Raw genomic sequence first — 20,037 nt, 5'->3', positions numbered from 1 at the left:
ACCTAGCTCAATGGGGTGCTGGGGCCCCTGGCTTGGGCTCTTAGGCGCAATAATAATGAACAATTAATATTCTCTGCTGACAGCTAGCTGAGGATGTACTCCTCCCCGGGTAAATAGTAGGTAAATGTAAGGAGACCAAATCCAGTTTGAATTTGTGTGTGGAAGTGCTTTCAGTGTCTGCCGTTCAATTCTGGTCGGGCCGGCTGGGAAATGGGCAGTGGCAACCATACCATTGTTTTCAAAATCTCGGGAAACATCGGACGGGAGAGCAAACTGGTTTATTTCCTTTCTCCCGCTAGCGCAAGAGGCCTCTGCTTGTCTCGTTGATTTCTGCTGAAAAATTCGCAGGTGTGCTCTCACGAATCAAGCCAATCACTTTTTGGCATCTGGTCCGGACCTGGTCCGAAGCCCTGTGACATGCATAGAGAGACTTCCATTGTTTTCAGTGGGATTGGCATCAAGCCCTAAGGCTTTTGTCACTTATAAAGCTCTTCTTGGTCTTCTGCGAGGGCCTGGCCCTTGTGCAATGGCTCTGGAGAGGTCTGTGCAGAGAGGGGCTCAGTTCTGTGGGTAGGAAGGCTCTTGTAAAGCAGGGTGTAACTCCTCCCAAATGCCTTGGTTTTTTGCGTGGCAGGTGAGCTGCCTCTCCTCATTGAGGACAGTGGTCACTCCACGGCAGCAAAAGGCTTCCTGGAGCTCACTGCTCCCAGGTGGCAGAGAGCGATAATGGCCGTGCGTGACTTTCACGTCTGAACAGCGATCAGTGTCTCCAAATGTCTCAGGAGCCACCCAGCCAATGTTTGGTGGCAGGAACAGCAACCTATACAAAGGAGTTAAAAGTAAAGGTTTCCACTGCAGAGCCTGGTTCTGAGATACTGGGTGAAGGTGACTGTCCTGAGCCTGAACCCTGGGGGAGCAGAAGATAAATGGGATATTTAATGAGTGGTTTTAATGGGTCTGGCAGAGGGCATTAATTATTTTCCTGCATTCGTCAGGTGAACTATACAGCAGCAGCTCCCTCCCTTAGAGAAGAAATGATGATCTCTATTTATCTTGTCTAGCAGCCCAGCTCTGGAAGCATTTTTAATTCAGTTTTTCTCTTTTCCCCCTGCTTGTCTCCCTAGTTGTAAGTTCCATTAAAATCTGGTTTGCTGGCTGTTTTACAGGAGCCCTGTTCAATGGCAGGTGACAGAGATGAAGCTCACAGTTATTTCTCTTTTCTTTCTCTCTCTTTTGAAGGTCTGTTCAGACTGAAAACCAGCTGATTAATTTTTATTTTCATTCAAATCCCTGGTTTCTTTCTTTTAATAAAAGAAAGAATGAAAGAAAGAATCTTCCACTTTTTGTAACTGCATTGTTAGCAGTAGAGATTTCTATGACACTAATGGCCTGCTATTTAATCCAGTCTCTAAATTCTCACTTAGGATGCAGATTCATCAGGTGAATTAGCAAAAAAAAAAAAAAAAAAAAAATAATAATAAAGAAAGAGAGACAAAAAGAGAGAGACTGTTGGTGATGAAATTTGCAAACACGGGGCTTGATCTGCTGTCACATACAGGCGTGTGAATGAGGAGTAACTCCACTGAGGCCAATGAAGTTACAAAAATGTGAAAGGAGGATTAGGTCCATTATTTAGAAGGTTTCAGAGTAACAGGCGTGTTAGTCTGTATTCACTAAAAGAAAAGGAGTACTTGTGGCACCTTAGAGACTAACCAATTTATTTGAGCATAAGCTTTCGTGAGCTACAGCTCACTTCATCGGATGAAGTGAGCTGTAGCTCACGAAAGCTTATGCTCAAATAAATTGGTTAGTCTCTAAGGATGAAGTGAACTGTAGCTCACGAAAGCTTATGCTCAAATAAATTGGTTAGTCTCTAAGGTGCCACAAGTACTCCTTTTCTTTTTATTATTTAGAAGAGCTCCTTTCTCCTCACCTCAGAACCTAATGGGAAGGCAGGTTTGATGTTTAAGGCATGGAGTTGGAGAGCTGGATTCCAGTCTGGTGCCTTCACAAACTCAGTGTGTGGCCTTGGGCCAGCACTTAATGTCTGTTGAGCGTGTGGTTTTCAAAACTGCCTTGACAGGTTTCAGAGGAGCAGCCGTGTTAGTCTGTGTTCGCAAAAAGAAAAGGAGGACTTGTGGCACCTGAGAGACTAACCAATTTATTTGAGCATAAGCTTTCGTGAGCTACAGCTCACTTCATTGGATGCATACTGTGGAAAATACAGAAGATCTTTTTATACACACAAAGCATGAAAAAATGGGTGTTTACCACTACAAAAGGTTTTCTCTCCTGCCACCCCACTCTCCTGCTGGTAATAGCTTATCTAAAGTGATCACTCTCCTTACAATGTGTATGATAATCAAGGTGGGCCATTTCCAGCACAAATCCAGGGTTTAACAAGAATGTCTGGGGGGGGGGGGGTAGGAAAAAAAAAGGGGAAATAGGCTTGAATAGAGACTGGGAGTGGCTAAGTCATTATGCAAGGTAACCTAAGTTAATTGTATCCAATTTGCAAATGAATTCCAATTCAACAGTCTCTCGCTGGAGTTGTAGCTGGAGTTGTAGCCCTGTTGGTCCAGGCTATTAGAGAGACAAAGTGGGTGAGGTAAAATCTTTTATTGGACCAACTTCTGTTGGTGAGAGAGACAAGCTTTCCAGCCACACAGAGCTCTTCTTCAGGTCTGGGAAAGGGACTGGAGTGCCTCACAGCTAAATGCAAGGGGGAACGGATTGTTTCGTTTAAGGAGTTTGCACATATTCAAAGGGAGCATTCAAGGTGGAGTGGCCCATTAACACCTCTGCAGTCATAGGACAAAAGGGGAGTTAGTGGTTTACAGATTTATTGTCATGAGCCATAAATTCAGTGTCTCTGTTCAGTCCATGATTTTTAGTGCCCAGCAGAGTTATGACTGTAAGCTCCCAGGCTCGTCTTTTGAAAGTGTTGTGCAGGTTTCCTTTGAGGATGAGGACTGAGAGGTCAGATGCAGAGTGGTTGCTGAACAGTCTGATTGGAAATCCTCCCCCTCCAAAATACTTAAATAAGTATATGCGCAAGAGCTCTGATGCAGTCTGAGAACTTGTCTAGTAAATAGAAAAGGAGTACTTGTGGCACTTTAGAGACTAACAATGTGAAAGGAGGATTAGGTCCATTATTCATCAGATGAAGTGAGCTGTAACTCACGAGAGCTTATGCTCAAATAAATTTGTTAGTCTCTCAGGTGCCACAAGTCCTTCTTTTCTTTCTGCGAATACAGTCTAACACGGCTGCTACTCTGAAACCTGTCTAGTAAATGTAAGTCTATAGTGCAGTTTCATACCCAAATTCAATAAACCTCGGAAATCGCCTAAAATACAACTTTTGACCCTCCAGAAACAAGCTGTTTATTTTTACAGTTATGATTGCAGGCTACCTGGGAGGAGGAAACAAAGCGATTGTATTTCCAAGGGCCAGGGCCATCACCCTAACCAAATCTGACACTTCCAGTGCTTGACAGTGTTTTTAAAAGCTTCTGTCAGCTTGAGCAGATCTAGAGTTTGGGAATTCCAGGCAACATGAGCTCAGAATCTCCAGCAATGGGATTTTATTAAAGAAATCTAAAAGATAAAGTCAGTTTTGAACTAGCCGCTGGCAGGAGATGGAAAAGGTGATAATGAAAACTGCAGTTTAGCAGAGTTCATGAGCCAGAGCAGAACAAAAAACCCTCCTCAAAATCTTTGTTTAATTTTAAAACCATTTTTTTCATTCACATTCATGCCCCTTTTTGTTCACTTTCCACAAAGTTTCTTGCACAGATAGTGAATTCCAAAGTCCCACCTGTGAGGATTCATGGAAAAAGAATTTAAAATTGACCTGTATGAAACTTTGGGCCAGAGATGCTTGTGCATTCATCCAGCCACAGAAGAGAAACAATGGTCTGTGACTTATCTGACCAGTAAAAGTACTTGGATAGAAAGACAGACACAGAGGCCCAGATGCTCAAAGTTATTTAGGTGCCTAACTCCCACTGGAAATAGGCCCAAGAGGTTAAGTAACTCACTTAAAGAATCCTGCCAGGTCAAAGGCAGAAGTAGAACTCAGGTATTCTGACTCATACTCCCCCTTTCTAAGGAGCAGAGCTTAGAGCAATAGAGCAGCACCAGGCAATTATTTAAGAAATAAGGAACATCTGATTAACAGGCCGTGCAATGAGTTAAAGCAGGGAAGTCACGATCGGGGTGGGACCAGACTTGTGGTGAATAAAACTGCAGTGGTTTGTACGACACTGTTCAACAGAAACAAGTGTCATTAAACATTTTTTTAAAAAGTAGCTTCTTTCTTAAACCTGGTTTTAATAAACTTGCATCATCTCCTGCCCTTCTACAGGTCTCCCCGATGCCTTGTGATACCGATAGGCACTGACCTGAGGACGCATTTTACGATGCTAATGCTATTACCAAAACCCTGCTGGCAGGGAGCTTTTAATTCACTTCTCACTCCAGAGGGATTGTCTGCTTTTTCATTGGGCAAACAATAAGGAACAAAATATTTACACAAGTCATCCGGGGTAGCAATATTGTCCCATCGATTTTGTGTCACTTGGATTTAAGCAGCTTAAACATTATTGGTTTTTCATCATAAAAATTAGCGATGGAGCGCTTTGAGAAAGCACAAGGTAAACAAGCACATGCTAGGGTTTTTATACCTCTAACTCTCTTCCCTGCCCACAAGCTGTCACATCCTGGGAGAACCAAGTCAGTTAAAAAAAAATTAAGGGTGGAAAAACATGTCAGGAAGGGAAAAGAAAGTTTTGGCTAGAGCAACGACTATAGCAGAGTGGCAAAACCCAACGCGTCCCGTTGGTCTGTTGGAGAACCCCCAGATCTCCAGAAGAGAGAGCTGCTGACATCATGCACTGCTCACAAGAGCTGGGAAGTTGCCAGGGAAAGATACGGGACCTGACTTGCCTCTCCTGTGAGTGTCAATCAGGAATAACTCCCGGGTTTTGCTCAGCCTCTCCATCCATTTCCTGAGCTGGCTGGGCTGGTGGTGAAAAGGGTCCCCCGCAGGTAAAACGACACAGCTTGAAACTTGGCCCTTGAACCAGCCTTTTAAAACACAAACCCGCCGCCCCCACCCCTGCAAAGTGAGGAAATGGACGGCGGCACAGAGCAGAACCTGCACAATAACGCTGAGAGAAAGTGAATTCCCTGATTCAAACCCCGGGGCTCTCGTCTGGGGGAAGGAGGGAGAGACGAGGGCAAAGAATGAAGCAGATTAATTGGCTTCTGTAGCCGGAAAGGGTTGGGGGCTGACCTGGCTAAGGAGGTAGCAGCCAGCTCCGTCCCTCTGCAATGGCATCCAGAGCAGCACTTGCTATTCTGCTGAGCACGCGGCTGCTGAGCAATAGTAACCAGTGCTCTCAGGTGACAGTCCTGCTACCCAAAGGAACCCCTGCTTGGGGCACTGAGCGTTTCGCATCCCTGGAAAACCAATTTCTAGTCCTATAAATCTCCTCCTTCTAACTCTCCATTCCAGTGTCACCAACTCTCATGATTTTGTCATGAATCTCATGATCATTATTGTTTCCCTTAAAGCCCCAGCTCCTGGAGTCAAGTGGATCTGGGATGATTTCAGCCTACATTCTTAAAGAAAAAGTAAGCTTCTAGCCCTTGAGGCTGTTGAGAAAGCTTCAAAATGTGACCCCAGTGCACCCTAAAGGCTCAAAAAGCAGAAGGCAAATGAAAAGTACAGCATCTGGATTATTTTTACACAATCTCAGGATTTTTGGTGAGGCTGCCTTGTGATTTTTGAACACTTGGGGTTGGCAATGCTGCCATTCAAAGCTGAGATCAGCCCTGCAAGGAAAGTGGGGTTGGAAACGCAGCAGCAGGGTGTGCCCCGAGGGCCAGATGAAGGTACAGGGTCTGACAACATGACCTCCACCTGCAGTGCAGAGGTGCAACCCATAGAGACCACAGGTCCCAGAATGCACTGCGACTGGCTGCTTGATGCAACGGAGAACACTGCATTGCGGGACTTGTAATCTCTGAGGCCCAGATTGCAGAAAAATCCTTATTGTTGCAGGTATCCAGGTGCAGAACTGCATGCTGGGACCAGGAGTCTCTGCAGGATGATTTGCCTTTGAGAGTCCGGAATCCAGCTCTGAGTCTGTATTTCAAACTCCTCTAAGCATGAGGGGTTTTCTGCTTGGGTTCCTCAATAAGGCGGTTTGGCTCTGATCTTAGATAAGGATTTTGAACATTCCTCATGTTCTGGGGAGGTTTAGATTCAGAAGTCTAGATCAGGCCCATCTCTGATCATCCCTTTTCTAGCCCTTATTGGATCAAGATGGAGCACCATGGGCAGTGACCTGCAGACTCTGCAGGATTCACCACCCTTTTAAAGCCAGCAGAGGCCAGTCTGTACCATTGTATACATGTCAGGTGCTGCTCTCTGGCTTTTGCCAAGCTGCCAACATGTCCTTCAGATGGGCCAGGTTTTGATGCCTCCGGTGTTTCACAAAAGCTGGGAGAACTGCAATTCTGGCAGATGCCCACAGACTGCATCGCATGCTGACATACATGTGGAGTGTCCTGTATGTGCTGGGTTTGTCTACACACGATAATTACCTTAGACACAGCATGGACGCAGCTGTGCTAAATATTAATAATAAATAAACAAATGAATGCCTTGGCAGTGAATTATCCTGTTGTCCCCAGCGGGCTTTTTAAACAGTGAAACATACTGTGGCTTTGCCTCATTGTTGGTGTTTTTTTGCACTCTCCCCAAAACTGCTGGGATCCGAAGTGCTGCCCTAGACCGAAGGCTGCTGGGTGGCCCAGATAGCAGTACCAAGGTGTGCACACTACCAACTGCATCTGTTCAAGAAGTTTTCAGCCGACATGACCAGGCTGCCTACTTGCTGGGCCCCTGTGGCTTTGAGAGGGCTTGCTGGGGTGAGGTGTATCCTGGCATTGTGCTAAGGGATTGAGATGCTCCTTGCAAATGCCATGCACTGCTGTGCTTAGAAGCTCTGAGTCTGGTGCAATTGCCTCAGAAATCCACTTTGTGACAGCAGTTCCTCAAGGAAGAGCTGGGTGGATATTTTGCCTTCATGCATATGTCTCTAATATGGTACATTTCCATCCGCCAGATGGTCCTGGTCAGGACAGCGAGGGGAGCGGTGGAACAGAGGGACTTTAGCTTTGAAACTCAAAAGAGCAATGCTGCATGTGTTGATTGCAGCCTCCCCACTGCTGGGGATGTCTGTGCCCTGTTCAGTACGGTGGGATTTCTTTCCTCCCAAAGCTCTGCCAGCTCTCCCCGCGTGCTGCATAGATTAGCTGGCATTGGTCTAAATGCTGAAATACCCAGACATCCTGCCTTTGGGCTCAAATGCTGCTCCAAAGCCCATTGCAGTCCATGGGAGTCTCTCCAGTGAGTAGCGTTATTCCTATTAATGTTTAACATGGCAGTGCCTACGGGCCAGCCGAGAACGGGGCCCCATTGTGCTAGGTGTGGTACAAACACCAAGCAGCAGACGGTGCCTGCCCTGAAGAGCTTACGGTCTAACTAGACCAGACAGACCCAGGGTGGAGAAGGGGTAGAACACACGGGCAGAGTGAACAATGGGATGGCAGCAAATGCCATGCCAGGTCTGTGAGTTTTTGGGGGTGGGTTTAGTTAGGCAGGGATCAGCTGAATGGAGGAAACGGGCAGGGAGAGGGGACACTGAAGGGAAGGGGAGGAGGGAGTCAGTGGGGCACGGGTGGGGTGAAGCTGAGGAGAGGGAGGGGGCAGGAGAGGGTTTGAGCAACCAGCTAATCCGTACAGGACAGAGGAAGTTCCGTTCACCGTGTCCGCATTTCTCCAGCTGTCTGAAAGTCCCTGCTTGGTCTGTTTCTGCAGTCTGCTCCCACGGGCTGGCCTGTTCCTCCCTGCCGGGTCCATATGGCAAGGAGAGGGTTGGAGGCACCAGCTGGGCCCTAGTAGCCCTGGAGTGTTTGTGTGGGGGTCTTCTCTACACAGTGCCGGTCCAGGCAGATGGTGGGTGGAGGGGTAACCCCAGTGGAGCCCCAAATACCCCCTCCTTCCCAGGGCTGCAGTCCATGCTTTGGGTGCTTCTGTAGCTGCCCTTCGCTGCTGAAGTCTCTGGCTGGCTCATTCCTGCAGGATGCCTGATGCTCACCCTGAATTAATTCCCTGTATCTGCTTATTATTAGGATTATTTACGTTAGGGGAGCCCCCAGTCTGCATTGTGGCCCTGTTGTGATGGGCACCATCCAAATGCACAAGAAGACACTCTGGTCCCTGTTCCAAGAACTAACACAATGAAGGGGCCAGATCCTTAGCTGGTGTCGAATGGCGTAGGCCCCTTGACTCCAGTGGAGCTACTGGTGTGTAAATGTGCACACTTGGTGCCAGACAGTGATGGACGCCAATCTGAAATGAAACCAAGTCGTTACAAAAAGTAATAAGGAAGGGACCACACTGCATGCCCCAAAGGGATTCCCTCTGCCTCCCTTCTGCCCATTCTGTTGCTTTGCCCCCTCTGATCGCGCCTTCCCTGTTCTCTTTGCAGGCCGGTCGGACCAATGCTGGGATTTGATGGCAGGAGCAATCAGCAGATGCCAGATGAGCCTGTTCGCCCATTCAGCGGGCGATGCTCTGCTCACAATCTTTTGCCAAGACTGGGGCTCACAGCTGTAGCAATCCCCATCATTGCAGGGAAACCACCCAACCATCCCTCCCCCGAAAGTTGGGGGATAAAGTTGGGGGGGATAAAACCACCCAACCATCCCTCCCCCGAAAGTTGGGGGGGATAAAATTATCGGCTACTGCGCTAAATGAGGCTGGGTTTGTTTCCCTTTTACTGTGGGTGTGGGTTCCTATGCATGAGCCGAGGAACAGATTGCTGGCACCCAGCTAGCAGACCCATCCGTGCGCTCAGCATCGGGATGTCAAGGTGAGAGACCAGGGGCAGAGGGGGGTGCTGTTTGCCATATGGGTCTTTCGTTGCTCCACTGGCATTGTGGAGTCTGGAATTCTCCAGGGCTCCACCTCAAGGAAGCAACCTACCTGCTTGAGTTTGGAGCCTGCTGTATATATTAAAAAACTCAGAGCAGAGGATTTCCCAAATGCACAAAAACTCAAAAACTCTCCTGTCTCTTTAAATATGCCACGAACCCTCCCTACTTCCCTCCTCTACCTCTCCCAAAACTTTGTAATTTATTGCTCACCTAAACCTGGGAAACTAGCAAAATCCTCCCGCCTGCAGATATTCCCCAGTGCAAAGTAGACGCGCCGGCAGCACTGGGACTCTGCCTGCTTTGCAAATGGCTGTCCTCACTAATACCGGTTATTACCTGGGCTGGGAAATTATCTTCTAATGAAGGGAAATCAAGCTGTAGGGGATTAATAGATGTTATTATGTCGATTCTCTTCTGCACCTCCCCAGGCTGCACTAAAGGAATATAATAGCATGCAGATACCATTGGTATTGTGACCAGTAGCTGGAGCGGTGGGAAGTGCTTTATGTCACTGAAATTCTTCCAGGAGCCCCCACAGAGAAGGAGAAAACTTCTTAAGAGCACAGTGGCATTTAAGGGATTGCTGCCTGCTCTGAGCAGATGTTCCAAGGATTAGACATCGCTGCTTGCAAGACAGCTTCAAATTAAAAAACAAAACAAAACCCAGCTATACTATTTATGGGGTGTTTTTTCATGTGCTGGAAATCGGAGATGAACGTACAATGTCTGGCAGCTAAAACTGTAGCCACACACACCAAGTTTAACTTGAAGTGGGGAGCAGCCGGAGGCTGGGTTTGGAAAGATGGTTGAAGGAGCATCTCTGAATATTCGTGCTAGTTTCACTTAGCTCATGGAAGCTCTTCCTGGATGCTCTTCAGTCCTCTGCTGGCCCTGGAGGGGAGGTAGAGCCCAGTGTATCTCCTTGATGGAGTCGTGGAGGACAGAAAGGCTCCTGGTTTCTCTTTTTTGGGCTGATAGTGCAGGCTAAACTTACAGTCTTCCTCCCCACCCAGCTTGGCCAGGGCAGCCAGTCCTGAGTTGCAGGGTTCCCTAGCACCCAGTAATGAGACTCTTCTGAGCAGTCATCCAGGTCTGTCTAGGTTTGATGACGCTGCTTTCACCACCATAGTGGGTGAGCAGCTCCAAGGCCCACCCAGCTCACTTCCAGTCGTACCTGAACCTAAATCTCCAGAGGAAAAGCTGCTGCATTAACCTTCCTTCCCCTCAGAGTCCCTGGGCGGGTGGGAGGGAGGGAGGCTCATGCTGGTTACCAGGCTACAGCGGGCTCCCTAGAGGTGTCAGATCTGCAGAAAGGAAGGTGGCTTGTTATCAGGAGTGGCCAGACTGCTGTGAACTTTTGCCCATCCATTGAAATGAACATGTACTCAGGCTTGGGTAAGACTCCTTTCTGCTCCACTCCAATCTCTGACTGCTCCTACCTCCTCTCTCTCCCTGCTACTCCTTCTTTTTCTTTCCTTTTAAGACAGCCATCACTGCGGGGAGACCAGCCAACCATCCAGCCAGCTGGTAAACTCCCATTCTTCTCAGCATAACCTTTCTCAACTCCAGAATGCAAAGCTTTCGCGTTCTGTGACTTCTTACTTGTGGTGTTGCACCATCTCTTGAGCGCGGAGTGAGCGTGGAACTGGACCAGAGAGAGGCACGCTGGAGAAGTGCAGGATGGCCAAGTGGGCTAGAGATGGGAGAATCAGGGGTTCATTCCTATGGAGAAGGAAAAAGGAGGACGTTTGTTTGGGAAGGGAGCAGATGCCTACGGACAAAACTTTGGGGGCAATTGCTTCGCTCTCTGCAGTACAGGGAGTGTTTTGTACTGTTACTGGGTTTCATCTCTGAAAAATCCTCGCACCTTGTCTGATAAGTTCTGCCCTCTGCTTCTTCTCTGAGAACCAAATGTCTTGAGATTGATTCCCTAGATCAGAGGGAAATTTTGTACTATTGGAGAGTCTGCTATAGATGGCAGCATTGGCACAGCTAGAGATGCTGAGTCCTCAGCTGGGCTTATTGAGTTTAATTAATACACAAAGTAGAACTGAAGACATAATATAGGTAATTCCGAGCATAAATGCTTCCCTCCTAGTAGCCCCCTCTCAATGCTCCTGGAGCGTCTCTGCCAGGACATCCCTAATTACCTAGGAATATCCCATATCGGTTGGGTCATAGGCTCCACATCCGCCCCACAGCACACAAGACCCTCAGGATGTCATCTTTGCAGCCTCAACCACAAAAGCCCAGGAAAGAATTTTCTGTAGTATCTGGCTGGTGAATCTTGCCCACATGCTCAGGGTTTAGCTGATCGCCATATTTGGGGTCAGGAAGGAATTTTCCTCCAGGGCAGATTGGAAGAGGCCCTGGAGGTTTTTCGCCTTCCTGTGGGGGAAGTGGGGCACGGGTCACTTGCTGGAGGATTCTCTGCTCCTTGAAGTCTTTAAACCACGATTTGAGGACTTCAATAGCTCAGACATAGGTGAGAGGTTTTTCGCAGGAGTGGTGGGTGAAATTCTGTGGCCTGCGTTGTGCAGGAGGTCAGACTAGATGATCATAATGGTCCCTTCTGACTTAAATATCTATGAATCTAAGAAAGCGAAACTCAAGTCACCAAAGTCCCTAGCTTCAAAATCTTAGCTTCATTGAGTCCACAGAAGGACTTTCTCCTTCCTCCCCACCCATTGCTTGGGGAATAGTTTGTTGACCATAACCTGAAGTTTATGGACATAGGCAAATGATCTGTAAATGTGCAAATTAGTCCATTATATAATCTGCATTAAATGTCACACTTGGAGCCACTCAAAACGTCGGCCGCTAAGCAGGAATTCTGCCAGCCCAAAATTTCCACTCAGGAAAGTGGGATCATGAGCCCTGGGCTATGTCTGGAATGCAGCATAGTCCAAAGGTCTGCCCAGTCCAAGTAATTAAACTCCCCTTAGGTTCACAGCCTGGAAGTGCTGTGCTGGATATGAGACAGAGACAGAGAGCTAGATGGGTTTTTCCAAGCCCTCACATCTCTAATATTTATAGTGACTGATGATAACTCAAACATGGTTTGTGATTCAACCTGATGAAGTCTAAGCCTTAAATCACAGGAGTCTGTCAAGTAAAGTACTTTAGCCTTCTGCCCTCACCACTGTAAACAGAATGCATCTCCAGCACTCCTGGGAGCAATTTAATGGACTGCTTAATACTGCCAATAGATTTTTGAATGCTTTGTGTTCCTCCTGGAAAGACCCCCTCCCTCCTTTCCTACAAGGCTTTCGTTGCTCTTCTTCTGGGTAAAACGAAAGAGAAAAGCAGCTCTGTAGGCAGTGCACATTTAAATGCTGGTCCTTGTGAAATAAAGTAGGGCCCTGATCTTGCCTGTGTGGGAGCAGGGGTCCAGGTTAGAAGACCTGAGTTCTGGACTGAGGCTGATGCTATGCATGGGATCATTCCCACTGGCGTAACAGAATGTACCTAGGGCCGGGGTAGTTGATGGGGTTAGAAAAGGGTAGTCCCTGGGCTCGCAGTGATAGCCTTTTGATGGGGGGGCTGGAAATGCCTTTCTGGCTTTGGTCTTCTTTCTGCGGCCTGGCAGAGTGAGTAATAATTATAGTAAAAGTTTGCACTTACATAGTGTGTGCCACTCCAGGATCTCCAAGCACATTCCACATGTTAATTCATAAGGAATTGATTATAATTAATCATTATTCGTAATTACCAGCCCTCATTGCCATTATTTGCTAAACACCAGCACTGTGCTGGGTGCTGTCCATGGCACAGTCCCTGTTCCATGGAGCTTTGCACTCTAAATATGAGCTAACTAAAGCCCTGAAAAGCTGCCATAACAAGTAACACCCTTATCTGGACATGGGGAAGCTGCCATGCAGAGAAGGAAGCTGGGAGGTTATTGCGAACAGTGAAGCTATGGCAGCATGGAGCGGCCATCTCAGAAGTACCCAGTGTCCCAGGCAGATCTGAATGGTCTGCACTAAAGCCAGCCACGCCGTGCTTCACTGCTGTGGGTCCCCATGCTAGCTAGATTAAAGCTAGCTGGGGTATGTTCCCATGTGTTGCAACTGATTATAACACAGATAGACCCTAAAGGTTTGTGGGATCTGATCCATCACCTCCCACAATAGTCCATTGATTTGATTTCCAGTTCTGAGGCATTTTTGTAATCTTTCTTTTTATTAGAAAATGAAAATCATTATATTTGTTTTTAATTTAAAATACAAGTTTGTTTCTAAAAGCAATTCAATCCCCTCTCTTAAATGGATTTGGTAATTTGATCTAACTTCAGCCGGGAAATATTTGCTCAGATTTAATAATTTGTTGACTTTGCAAAATAAAGTAAAATTAAATAAAAAAATGTGCAAAAGGAAACTCACTTGCTGGTAAACCCTACCTACCCTGAGCAGTTTATCACAGGAGCAATGATCCATTAGCTCCATACATAAATCAGAATCATGTCTCCAGTTTATGGAGTTGCAAATTGTCGGCTGCTGCCATTATGTCAAAGCTATGCTTTGCCAAGAAAGAAACATGATTATCATCTGCATTTTGGTTAGTCTCTAAGGTGCCACAAGTACTCCTTTTCTTATTGTCTACTGTCAGTACACCCTGCAGTCTGGATGTGTAGGGTTAGGTATAAAGTTAAACCATTCCTTGCTTTGATTGTTATCTTTTTGCATCCCATAAACACAAAATTAACATGTTTGCACGTTAATGCAGCACAAAAACACGGTAGCGAAGACTGTACTAGAACAATGAAAACCAACTCCCAAAGAAAACAGCATCCATCATGCCCTTCGTGCTGTCTGTGTCTGAAGGAAGCAATACAGTCCCTGAAATGAAATCAAGCCCTAGATATTTCCCTCAATGCACATGCCATCTAAGCAACATGTCTCCTCGCTGTGCGCTGGATTACAAACACATAAGCTCCCTATTACGCCTTTGTGGAGGAGAGAGACAGCTGCAGCCTCGGGCGGATGTGCTATCTGAATGTGGTAAACTGGAAATTCAAAGGCTGGTAGCCAGGCTGGCAAAGCTCATTTTCTCCCCATTTTCAAACACACTCAACATGCCTGGGAAGCAACAGGCCGCTGTGGCATAGCACCAGGAATGAATTTGGCCCAGTGGCTCAGTTAGCCAGGGTAGCAAGGCTTTGGAGCCCTAAATTAGGAGGGGGTGTCCGCACTGCAGCTGGGAGCCAGCCTCCCAGTCCCCACAGACTCCCAGTCCCAGCGCGCTGTGGACGTTGCTGCTCGGATTGCCAGGCCCCCCCGGCCCCCGGCTCTGAGCTCAGGTGGCTAGCCTGAGTCTCCACGGGAGAGGCAACATCCCCACTGCCATTTGTACTGCGCTAGCTAGAGCCCTACAGGCACAACTCTACCTGCTGGCCATACCCACCGGGCCAGCTAAAGTCTAGGTGTAGCTAAATCAGCAACAGCGAGTCTCCAAATCCCCAGGCAGTAGAAGAGCTTTCAATGAGGGAGTGATGGGAGTGCTGCAGAGCCCCTGCAGCTCCCACTGACTTCAGCTCCTTCGTGACAACCCTGCCCGGGCAGTACTCCCCTGGCCCCGGCTGCAGGTGCTCTGCAGCACTCCCATCACTCCCTCATTAAATGCTCTTCTACTCACTTTCATTTGCTAGGGAGCGTGCTACACTCCTCCCTGGTCCGAGCTCTCTCTGGGAAGTCTGTAGGGGACTGCTGGGGCCCTGGGGATAACTCTCTGACGGCTGAGTCCCTGAACTCTGCATCCTCGTCTTCTTTCCCATCCTCCCTCTTGCTTTCTTGGTCTCCTGATCTAACCTTCTGATCAGCATGACAAGACAGATGTACCCTGCAAAATGCCAGGCAAGGAAGGGGTTAAAACCCTGTCTGAGGCAGCCAGGAGGTCCCAGCCATTCACCAATTAATGTTAATTAGACAGGAAGTTTCTCAGGGGGAGAGAGGTAGGTGGTTTCCCAGAGGCTGAGGAACAGAACCCAGCAGCAGGGAGAGAGCTAGGAGAATGGCAGGGAGGAGGGCTGAAGCGAGACCGGCAGCCTTGTGTTGTCCCCTGGGCTGCCTGGGTCTCCTTCGCTTTGGGTCAGCTAGAAGGTGTGCCAGGGGGGCTGCATTAAAATGAATGTGGGAGCTCGGAGCTGCCCAGAGCCAGAGGGGAGAAACGCTGCCCTCTCCTTTCCTGTCCCAGCTGCTAGCAGGGAAGTGAGCAAGGAAAGACCAAGGGGAACGAGAGCGACAGTTTCATTCTTTTCTGTATAAAGAAAAGGAGTACTTGTGGCACCTTAGAGACTAACCAGTTTATTTGAGCATGAGCTTTCGTGAGCTACAGCTCACTTCATCGGATGCATAGCATATCGTGGAAACTGCAGAAGACATTATATACACACAGAGACCATGAAACAAAACTTCCTCCCACCCCACTCCCCCGCTGGCAACAGCTTATCTAAAGTGATCATCAAGTAGAGCCATTTCCAGCACAAATCCAGGTTTTCTCACCCTTTCCCCCCCCCCAACACACACATACAAACTCACTCTCCTGCTGGCAACAGCCCATCCCCCTTTGAAACCCCTCTTTATAATGCGCATGATAATCAAGGTGGGTCACCTCCAGCACTAATCCAGGTTTTCTCACCCCCCCCCCGCACACAGCCCCCCCTCCAAAAACCACACACACAAACTCATTCTCCTGCTGGCAACAGCTCATCTTACAATGTGCACAGCAATAATCCAAGTTTAACCAGAATGTCTTGGGGGGGGTTTGTAGGAAAAAAACAAGGGGAGATAGGCTACCTTGCATAATGACTTAGCCACTCCCAGTCTCTATTCAAGCCCAAATTAATAGTATCCAATTTGCAAATGAATTCCAATTCAGCAGTTTCTCGCTGGAGTCTGGATTTGAAGTTTTTTTGCTTTAAGATAGCGACCCTCATGTCTGTGATTGCGTGACCAGAGAGATTGAAGTGTTCTCCGACTGGTTTATGAATGTTATAATTCTTGACATCTGATTTGTGTCCATTTATTCTTTTACGTAGAGACTGTCCAGTTTGACCAATGTACATGGCAGAGGGGCATTGCTGGCACATGATGGCATATATCACATTGGTGGATGTGCAGGTGAACGAGCCTCTGATAGCGTGGCTGATGTTGTTAGGCCCTGTGATGGTGTCCCCTGAATAGATATGTGGGCACAGTTGGCAACGGGCTTTGTTGCAAGGATAGGTTCCTGGGCTAGTGGTTCTGTTGTGTGGTATGTGGTTGTTGGTGAGTATTCGCTTCAGGTTGGGGGGCTGTCTGTAGGCAAGGACTGGCCTTTCTCCCAAGATTTGTGAGAGTGTTGGGTCATCCTTCAGGATAGGTTGTAGATCCTTAATAATGCGTTGGAGGGGTTTTAGTTGGGGGCTGAAGGTGACGGCTAGTGGCGTTCTGTTATTTTCTTTGTTAGGCCTGTCCTGTAGTAGGTGACTTCTGGGAACTCTTCTGGCTCTATCAATCTGTTTCTTCACTTCCGCGGAAACAGATTGATAGAGCCAGAAGAATTCATTGGAAATTGGATACTATTAATTTGGGCTTGAATAGAGACTGGGAGTGGCTAAGTCATTATGCAAGGTAGCCTGTCTCCCCTTGTTTTTTTCCTGCAAAACCCCCCCCAAGACGTTCTGGTTAAACTTGGATTATTGCTGTGCACATTGTAAGATGAGCTGTTGCCAGCAGGAGACTGAGTTTGTGTGTGTGGTTTTTGGAGGGGGGGCTGTGTGTGTGTGGGGGGGTGAGAAAACCTGGATTAGTGCTGGGGGTGACCCACCTTGATTATCATGCGCATTATAAAGAGGGGTTTCAAAGGGGGATGGGCTGTTGCCAGCAGGAGAGTGAGTTTGTATGTGTGTGTGTGTGGGGGGGAAGGGTGAGAAAACCTGGATTTGTGCTGGAAATGGCTCTACTTGATGATCACTTTAGATAAGCTGTTGCCAGCGGGGGAGTGGGGTGGGAGGAAGTTTTGTTTCATGGTCTCTGTGTGTATATAATGTCTTCTGCAGTTTCCACGATATGCTATGCATCCGATGAAGTGAGCTGTAGCTCACGAAAGCTCATGCTCAAATAAACTGGTTAGTCTCTAAGGTGCCACAAGTACTCCTTTTCTTTTTACGAATACAGACTAACACGGCTGTTACTCTGAAACCATTCTTTTCTGTATGTTACATGCACCGTATCCTCCTCCTTGCTTATGAGCCGCTTCCTTTCTCTGCATATCTGAGACCCACGGGGTCCAGTTCTCCCCTGCCCTGCTCTCTGGGTGGCCATTCCCATGGATGGGGCTGGAGAGCACCGAATCAGAAGGGCTGCATTTCACGCCCGCTTTGTGCCAGAGCAAAGCGCTACGTGAGGTGAAGGGCGACTGAGAAATGGGTCCATGGAGTCTGTGACCGTTGCCCTGCATAATCTATGCAGGGGGACCCACGATAGTTCCAACCTTTAACCCTACAGATAGGATATGATGAGAGGGACCCCTTCTGGGAATTTCCACAAATCCACTGTAGACCTGAACACCGATCCCTGCCCGCTGCCCTGCAATCTTCCCTGGATTTCCCTCGCCTCAGCGCACGGGCTCGTTAACTTTCTCCTGCTCTGCCAGACAAATGGGGCTATCCCATGAAATGCACGAAACCTCTGGGGTGTGGATGCACGTGCAACGCTGCCAAAGGATTAATCTGGCTGACTAGCTGGGATAGCACAAGCGCTCTGAGCATTTGCTGCCCCCAGCAAGTGATACTAAAAAACCAGGCTCCAGATCTGCCCGTACTTCCATTGTTTTAAGGCTCCCCTTCTCCGGATTGAGTATTCCATCTTCCACCTTGAGTTCCTTTTTCTTTTTTTCTTCCCGGCTGCATGTTTCAATATAGAGGAAAACTATCTTGCGATATTATAAACAAAACAAGACAAAACTACAATGAAATGTCCTTTCACTTGTATCCTTTTATGTTTCTAAATTGAGTTTGCAGGGGCTTTTGTTGTTGTTTGAATGGCAGAATGCCTGAAACAGTTTTGATATGAAGTGTCAAGATTTGCCTGGCAAAGTAGAATGTGCCGCTTCAAATGATCTCGGAATACATCAGAGCCAACCGAATAATGTCTCATTAAGCTGTCAAGGGGAAACGGGGGGGTGGAGGTGGGGCTGTCAGAATGCAGCATTTGGGAGGTTTTTTACTGGTATCTGGAAGGGGTGCTGTACTTTCCTTTAACAATTAACAAAACCCAACAGCTGAATCTAATCCTGTGAAAAGGACTTTCACCGTGAGGTGGTGATAACTGAGAACGGGGAAAGGTCCAGAATTTGAGTTTCCTTTGGATAAGCGACCAAAGGTTCAGACACCTCTTCAGACGAACGATCCTTATAATGGGACTACGCCTCTGTTTAAAGTTAATCACATACTGAGGTGCATTGCTGGGTCAGGGCCGATGGGCCAGATCCTGCCACGTGCTGGGGACCCTTGTACCACTCTGGTCACACAACGGGGCAACAAAGCGGCCTTGAATGTGCTGCTGGGCGTGGGGGTGGTCCTGCGAGCAGGTGACTGGATCTACTGTCATGCCCTCCTGGCTCCCCCAACGTAGAGGGTGTAGCCAACACATCAAATATCCAGTGCCCCTGAGATTTACCAGAGGGGCAGGTAGCACGTGAGGGAGGAAATGACAGTGCAGCTCTGGATCAAGGCCACAGAGATTTTGTTTTCCAGCTAACCTGATAATCTGCACGTGGAAGCTTGCTGGGAAAATAAACGCCAGTCGATCGCCTCCAGATACCGGCGCGGTGGACCGAGCGCAGTCCCCTCCCCAGGCTGGCAGCTTGCGAATGGCTCCGTGGTGCCTAGGTCTTTGCCCTGCGAGAGGAGCTGGGAATGAGGTTGCTAAGTAAATAAGAGGTATAAACACAAATATAATCCCATAGAAGTAATTTGCTTTAATAAAAAAAAATTACCTGTAGCACTTGCCACGAAGATGCATGCTTCAGGTGAGATAAATCTGCTGAAGCGAGGAAGCTCGCTTTTGCAACACGTGCAGCATTTTGTTCATTAAGAACTTCAATTTTAAATTTGTTCAGCCAGCGCTGAAACTCCTTCGTCGTGAGGGGGCTGAGTAACACAACGGGCCTGTGTTTAATATGTTAAGCCATTTACAGAGAAGTACTTTATCTCAGTTCATTTATGCTATAGCTGGTTTATTTTCTGTATCCATTTCATATACAGTGTTTCCCAAGGGGAAAATGGTCATGCATGCACCCCCCCCCACCCCAATATCGCTATAAGCTTTCAGAGCCAGCTGCAGTGGATAGCACTTAGCCAGGGACGTTTTGAACGTGCTAATATGATGGGAAAGGGCTAGGAAACAAAGGGTTGTGCATTGCTTTGGGGAGCACTCTGCCCTGGTCAAGGTGACCTGAGATGCTCTTTCTCTAATTCCTGCAATTCGAGGAATAAGCAGGCAGCAGGGCCATTGCTTTTAAACCCTCTCCCAGAAAGTTTACAGGGGAAAAATTAGTTCTCTGAAGTCCCTGGGCCAGATCCTCGACTGGTGTAAACTGGGGTAGCCCCTTTGACTCAATCTATGCAGCATTATGCCAATTGATGGGCTTCCACAGTCTAGGCCTGGGCAATGAGTTTAGGGGTTCTCATTCCAGTTCCCAGTGAACAGGTACCCCTACTGCACCCCATCCTCCAACCCTCCCGCTTTCCCTCCCTCCCCCCCCCCCCGATATCCCTCCCAACAAATCACCACCACGTTTGGCAGCAACTGGCAATTTCAGCCGAGGTTTAGGACCAGCTGGGCCATGGAGCTGAACTCCCTTCTCATCCCTACAGTGGTCCTGGTGACAGTGGCGGTGTGTGTGAGGAGGCGTTCATGCTGCAGCCGCTGGTGCTGTGTCTGTTCGGGGAATAGGCTCTGTAGGGATGTTGGTTCAAGGGGAGGGGTGGCAGTGATCTCACACCCACACACACACCCACACACGCAAAACAAGACAAACTGC

At 48.0% G+C, this 20,037-nt stretch overlaps 1 long non-coding RNA gene across 1 annotated transcript; it reads right to left on the bottom strand.

Annotated features, from left to right (window-relative positions):
- Positions 1 to 6,433: 6,433 nt before the first annotated feature.
- Positions 6,434 to 14,576, bottom strand: LOC122463330. Its single transcript, XR_006286589.1, has 3 exons — positions 14,416 to 14,576; positions 10,615 to 10,734; positions 6,434 to 8,425 (listed from the first exon to the last, which is right to left on the bottom strand). It is a non-coding gene; the product is annotated as an uncharacterized LOC122463330 (long non-coding RNA).
- Between the last annotated feature and the right edge of the window lie 5,461 nt (positions 14,577 to 20,037).

The sequence above is a fragment of the Chelonia mydas genome, chromosome 19, assembly GCF_015237465.2.
Source record: "Chelonia mydas isolate rCheMyd1 chromosome 19, rCheMyd1.pri.v2, whole genome shotgun sequence".
Lineage (NCBI taxonomy): Eukaryota > Metazoa > Chordata > Testudines > Cheloniidae > Chelonia > Chelonia mydas.
This window is presented reverse-complemented; position numbering and strand designations above follow the sequence as displayed.